Genomic DNA, 6,197 nt, shown 5'->3' with positions numbered 1-6,197 from the left:
CACCATCACCACCACCATCACCACCACCATCACCACCACCATCACCATCATCACCATCATCACCACCATCACCACCACCATCACCATCACCACCATCACCACCATCACCACCATCACCACCATCACCATCATCACCATTGTCATCACCATAGTTTGCCTACAAAGCAAGGGAGAATCTCCCTACAAGTGGAACCCAGGAGGCAAGGACACCCCCAGACAGTGCTTCTGTCACTGTGAGCGAGGCCTGGAAAGAAGGAAATTAACACCTCCCAGGCCATGTAGAGACATAATTAATGAAGGTGATGAGGAAAATATTTATTAAACACTCAGGGTTTTTCCACTTCCCTGACCTGAGCCAACCGGCTATGAGTCACTTGTCACTCGCGGTTGAGTTAAGCAGGCTGGGCAGCCCCCACCTCACTCAGCCAAGTGTGGAGCCTGCCATCTGGAACCCCACCCAGCACAACTGCCCCACACGGGCTCCTGAAGCCTGAATTCTATTCCATTGTGCGGATAGGCACGTTTTGTTTATCCTTCACCCATCGACGGGCACTTAGTTCACTTCCATCTCTTGGCAGTTGTTAATAATGCTGCTTTGAACATGGGTGTGCAAACATCTTCTCAAGTCCCTGCTTTCAGTTCTCTTGGGGATAATATACCCAGAGGTAGAATTGCAGGATCACACCATAGTTCTGTTTTTAGGGTGGTTTTTTTTTCAGAATTGCCAGACTGTTTTCCACAGCGGCTGCAGCATTTTACATTCCCATCAGCAATACATGCAGGCGGACTTTTTGAAAAGCCCCCAGCGGGTAGAGGATGGGGTGGGTGTGCTCTTGAGAAATGCTGACATAAATTCCCTGGAAGCTGAGGTCCTAGCTACCCCGGCCTCTCCCAGTGGCCCCAGCCCGCGCAGGAGCCAGGCTCCCGTGTCACTTGCAAACACGGAAACGATGAGAACAGGAAACAAAGACTGAATCAGAGCAGCTACAACTCTGAGGAGGTGCAAGGCTGGTGCGGGCGGCAGAGGGGGCTTCCAGGGAAAGAGAATGGCTGGGCCAGGGAGGGGTGGGTCCTCCTCAGGGCTGGGTCCTCAGTGGGGCCAGGCACCCCCAGCCCAGTGCATGGGGAGCAGCCTGGAGAAGGGACCTTCCCCATGAATGGCTGAGCCCAGGAGGGTGTCCAGCCCGGGCCCAGCACACCTGGGGGCAGGCAGCCAGCCTTTCTGGTCTCTGACCCTGAAAGCTGCAGCTCCCAGCCCATCAGCTTGATCTCCTCCCCAAAACCATTCTCTGGGTTACTGGGTCTGGGCTGCCAGGCTGCCAGGGCAGCCCCCTCTCCTGGGAGTTGCACCGCCACCCACCCAAAAGCAATAAGGGTCCCCCACAGGGGGTAGAGTGGGCTGGGGGCACCTTCTCTGCAGGTTCCAGGCCTGGGATTCTGGAAGGGGATTTAAAGGGGCACAAGTGGAGCCTGGATTGCAGCCGGAGAGATGGCAGAATGCGTACTGGCTGTAGGAGATGCAGAGGCCGGAACAGGAACAAGGTAGAGGTGGGAAAGGGGGAAGCAAAGGGGCAAGGTCACACCTGGGGCAGAGCCTAGTGATGTGTTGGACGGTGACACCGCTGGGCAAGGGAGGGAGGAGGGAGGAGGGAGGAGGGGGAGAGGAGCTGCAGGTTTGAGGACCAAGGGCTCGAAGGTGGGAGCCCAGCCCCCTCCCTCGGTGGGTGGTGTGTGGACTGGGGACCATGCTGGGAGATGCCCAGCCGCCCACTGCTGGACCGGCTCGGGACAGGCGTGAGTGGGAGGTGCTGAGTGATAACTGCTGGGTGAGGAGGCCACCCAGGAAGCCGGTGCTGCAGTGGGGAAATAGCTCTGGCCTCGAGAATGTGCTGTCCTGGGCCCGGCTCTCCACCAAGGTCCCTTCTCTCGCTGCTTCCCGTGCGCTGGGCTGGGGGTGCCTGGAACCCACTGAGGAACCAGGCCTGCACCCCCAGTGGACCAGGTTAGGGGTGTCTAGGAAGTCAGCAACCCCGCCCACACCCCCCAGGGTGGACAGTGGGTGCCCTCCCCACCTTTTTCTAAGACAGGTGCCAGGCCGCAGGGGTGCAGCTCCCGGGTACCTCTCTCTGAGGCATCAGCGCAGCACGGATGCCCTCCAGTAGCAAGGACCTTGCTCTCCCATCACGCACCCTCTGCTCCCCTGCCAACGGGCACTGGGCTGTCTGCACGAGCTTGGTGGGGTTACGTGCAGTCTATGTTTTAGCAGCTCTGCCAGGTCATTGCCCCCAAAGTGGAGGCAGGTAACCACAGCCACCAGTCCTCTCTGGAGTCACCTGTGCCAGCTCCTCAGGGACCTCAGAGGCGTTCCCGAGACGAGGAACAAAGAAAAACACAGAGCACAAGTGGCCCCCACGGCGGCCAAGCAGGGAAAAGGGCCCCAGCCCCGTGTCCATGCCAGGGCATGGCCATCAGCATGAGGACGGGACCACACTGGTGACAGGGATGGGGCAGTGGGTAAATGTGGACACAGTGTTAGGAGAGGGTATCTCTCAAGCTGTGTGATGCGAAAGAGGCCGTCACCAGCCAGGACTGGAGAGAACGTGGACACAGGAACGCAGCCGCTGTGCACGTGTGGAACCACGAGCGAACGGTTCTCCTTTAAAAATATCCTTTAACGTTGTTATAATGTCGATCTTGCAATAAATAAGATGCTGGGACAAACAGGAGGCAGAGAACGAGACAAACAGAGGGATAGAGACAGAGAGACACACAGAGAGCCAAGGGGAGAATAAAGCTTGGCGGGGGAGGATCAGCAGGGCCGGGGAGGGAGCAAATGGAAGTGGCCTGATGAGGGCTGTGGGACGTCCTGGCCCAGGGCTCTGGGGTCTCTGGGGAGCCCTGGCAGTTGGACACTGGGGAGGGCAGGGCTGGGACAATGCGTGGGGTGCAGACAGCGGACAGAAGAGAGGCTGGTCGATATTCTTGGTGAAATTCAGGGGCCTGTCTGCACTGGTGGCCAGCACAGCCCCTGAGCTGGAATCCCGGATGCAAGCGCTGCACAAAGGCACACAGATCTGGCCAGGGGACCCATGCGGACAGCGGCAAGCAGAGGTGATGGGCCAGGTGCGGAATGGGGAACAGGAAGAGCGAATCAAGCCTGGGTGTGGGCAGAGGGGACTCGGGCTCTCTCTTGAGCAGATTCACTGAGCCATTTGGGGTCCGAGGAGGGGGTCCTGGGCCATGACTGCATCTGGGGGACCACTGGAGAGACCCATGTGGACACCTCGCAGGACCACAGGCCTCCACAAGGAGAAGTGGGAGGACGCCTGGTGGGAACATGGGTTTGGGGCACATGGACAGAGGAAAGAAGCTGGCCTGAGCCACAGCAGCGCCCGCTCTGAGGCCAAGGGCACAGAGAGGCAGTGACAAAGGACACCAGGCTGGTGAGGCTTTGGAGGGCGGGGGGATGAGTTCCCAGGAGGTGCCGCTGGAGGGGGGCTTCCAGGGGAAAGCGCGGGAGTGGTTTGGGGATGGCAGATGATGGGCGGGGCCTGTCGGGGGCTTCAGGGCTGGATGGAGCCCAGGGCAGCAGGCGCAGCATGGGGGCGGGGTCTGCACAGGAGGAGGACGAGGGGACCCGGCCACGGTCACCAAGGTGCCCAGGTTCAGAGGTGACCTCAGGGGGGCTGCTGGCCCAGCCAGGGGCGTCTGGAAAGGTCTGTGGGAAGCATTTCCCACAGAAATGAGAGGTGTGGCTGCAGAGGGCATCCGACAGGCCTGGCCCCAGCCCGGGGGAGGGAGGAGCCACGGGGCGGGAAGACGGGCGGGTCGCGGGGGTGCCTGTGCAGGCTGCGCAGAGTCCCAGAGGCGCCTCGCGGGGCCTGCACACACGGGCACCCTCGGGCCCTGCAGAGCCACCAGCCACCCCACTTCCTGTGGTGATCAAGTCATCTGGGACCCGGAAATTGAGCCGGCTCTTCAAATCCCCTCTGGGTCTGCGTGTTCCTGGGGTTTAATAGAACATTCAGGCCTCTCAGTGAGCCAGAAAATCGCGTTTCTCCCCTGGAATGAGAAAGTGAGAGTTCTCCCAAGTGGGAAAGGGCCCAGCTCCTCTGCAGGGCGCTGGCCACGGGCCACACAATCATGGAGAGTTTTGGAACGATTTCCTCACCACTAAGTGGGTTTAGATGTCGTTCACCCTCCCTGAGAACTCACTTGAACCAGCCTCGCCCACTGGCTGGCCTGTTCAGGTCAGAGCAAGCTGGTACAAGCTGGATGGGGTCCCGGTGGCCGCCAGGCTTCCCGGGCCCCAAAGACAGCAGACACCTCCCCGGAAGGAATCTCGGGGACCAGGAGGCACCCCTCTTTTATGCCCCTGGGTGCTCTCTCCTGACATCCCCTGTAGCCCTTCCAGTGGCCTTGGCCAGGCCCCAGGGACTTGGAGAGGGCCAGTCGGGGACCCACACACCTCAGGCAAAACCCCAGAGTCTCAGCTGGTCCCCAGGAGGGTCAGCCTGGCCCAAGGAGCTTCTCCCGGCCGCAGGCCTGACCAGCCCCATCTCTCGTCCAGACGCAGCGGCTCTGTCTCCTCGCAAACCCCGGGCCCTCCAGGAGTCAGACCACGCCCGACCGGGGCTGGCAGCGCCCCTGCCTGCGGCCACAGCGCCCGCCTGGCTCTCCCGGCCCCACCTGCAGCCTTGCCACCCCCTCCGGCCTTGAGCCACACTTGGCCCTCCTTTCCAGCTGCCCCAGAGCCATGTCAACACCAGCATCAAGGCCACAACACATGCTCTTGTCAGGACCTGGGTGGCAGCGCCCCCAGAGGTGGCGTCTCCCTCCCAGCAAACTCCCAGACCCCCACCCCACCCTGGGAACTGCCCCAGGGCAGCAGCAGCTACAGCCTTGTCGTTGCAGCCCCTGGAGCTCGGCTTCTCAGATGGGAATTTGTCTCTTATTTTCCAGGGGAGGGGCTCTCAGGCCTGGGCACCTGTCAGCAGGTTGGAGCAGGGCCGACCAGGATATCTGGCCGTGGCTGCCCCTCTGGAGGTCAAAAAGGTCCTGGGTTGGGGAGGAAGGTGGGTCAAGGGCTCAGGCCACTCCACCCTGGCTCGGCCAGTCCTGGTGACTCAATGAGTGTGGTCAGCAGGAAGGGGCCAGCCCAGGTCACAGTTCTGGGACTCTGATAAAGCCATCCTGAGCAGAGGGGACACTGGGGCCCTCTTTACAGAACTACAGAGCCCAGCAATACATTGGTTTCCAGGGGTGAAAAAGAGGGAAGAGAGGACAAGTGGTTCTGGAGGACTTCCTGGAGGAGGCGGGATAGAGATTTGCATAGTCAACAAAGGAGGAAGCTTTCAAGAACACTGTAAGTGCCAAGGCACGGGGGTGGGGGACGACCTGCAGGGTACCTTTGCGAGAGGAAGGTCCTGGCTGGAGTGGACACGGCAGGCGGATCACTGGGAGGCTGAGGGTTAGGGTGAGGGTTAGGTGGGGCAGTGGGGCAGGCCGGGCAGGGAGCCAGGAGCCAGGCAGGGGGTTGTGAGCTCCAGCACCAGGCCAGTGCGGGACACGGGACAAGGCCACTGAACGAGGGAAGGACGGGGCAGGAGGGGCACAGGGGAATCCGGAGGCTGAGAGCAGGACGGTCCACCCCGGCTCCACTGGAGAAGCAGAGGCCCCTGCCTCTCGGCGGCCTGGGTCTATCCCTCCCTTCCACGATCTGACGCTCTTTTCTGCTGGTTGTCCTGAGTAGCAGGGCATTTGCTCCTGGGGAGGTAGCAGCTTGTGGGTGAAGAGACCAAGGGCAGGGTCTCAGCAGCACGGTTTGCTGAGATTCCCGCCCAAAGAAAACACGAAGAAAGGCCCGAGCAGCACGGCAAATAGTTGTTGATAATTTGAAGGTCTGCGTTTATTGCCTTTAACACAAAAACGCCCTCGATGCCATATAATCTTCCTAGTCGCAAGGCAATTGTAGGATCGATGCATAACGCTGTGCATTACAGGTGGGAGGCTGGCGGGCGTCTCTCTGCCATGATGGACCCCGCGATGCATACATAGCTGTGTTTGAAGCTAAAGTAGCGACTCACCTGAAGCGGGGTCCTTCCGGAATGTGAAGTCTCCACCAGGTGGACCTTCTGAGCCCACCTCCACCCTCATACTGGCAGGGCGGGCACTGGGCAGGCCTGGGCAGTTCCCAT

General features: G+C 60.5%; 1 long non-coding RNA gene across 6 annotated transcripts in view; it reads left to right on the top strand.

Annotated features, from left to right (window-relative positions):
• Window positions 1-762: 762 nt before the first annotated feature.
• Window positions 763-6,197, top strand: part of LOC114894618 — a 7,143-nt gene continuing 1,708 nt past the window's right edge. Inside the window, exons 1-3 of one of the 6 annotated variants that reach the window (XR_003793268.1) lie at window positions 763-1,542; window positions 2,997-3,123; window positions 4,963-5,365. This is a non-coding gene — a long non-coding RNA (uncharacterized LOC114894618). Of the gene's footprint in view, window positions 1,543-1,613; window positions 3,124-4,962; window positions 5,366-6,197 lie in introns of those variants that run through there. The other 5 variants (XR_003793271.1, XR_003793270.1, XR_003793273.1 and 2 more) reach the window with 5 other exon arrangements.

Source organism: Monodon monoceros, unplaced genomic scaffold (assembly GCF_005190385.1).
Source record: "Monodon monoceros isolate NGI ecotype Baffin Bay Population unplaced genomic scaffold, NGI_Narwhal_1 Super_Scaffold_13, whole genome shotgun sequence".
NCBI classification, from domain to species: domain Eukaryota; kingdom Metazoa; phylum Chordata; class Mammalia; order Artiodactyla; family Monodontidae; genus Monodon; species Monodon monoceros.
The sequence above is the reverse complement of the archived record's forward strand: the minus strand, read 5'-3'. Positions and strand labels throughout refer to the sequence as shown.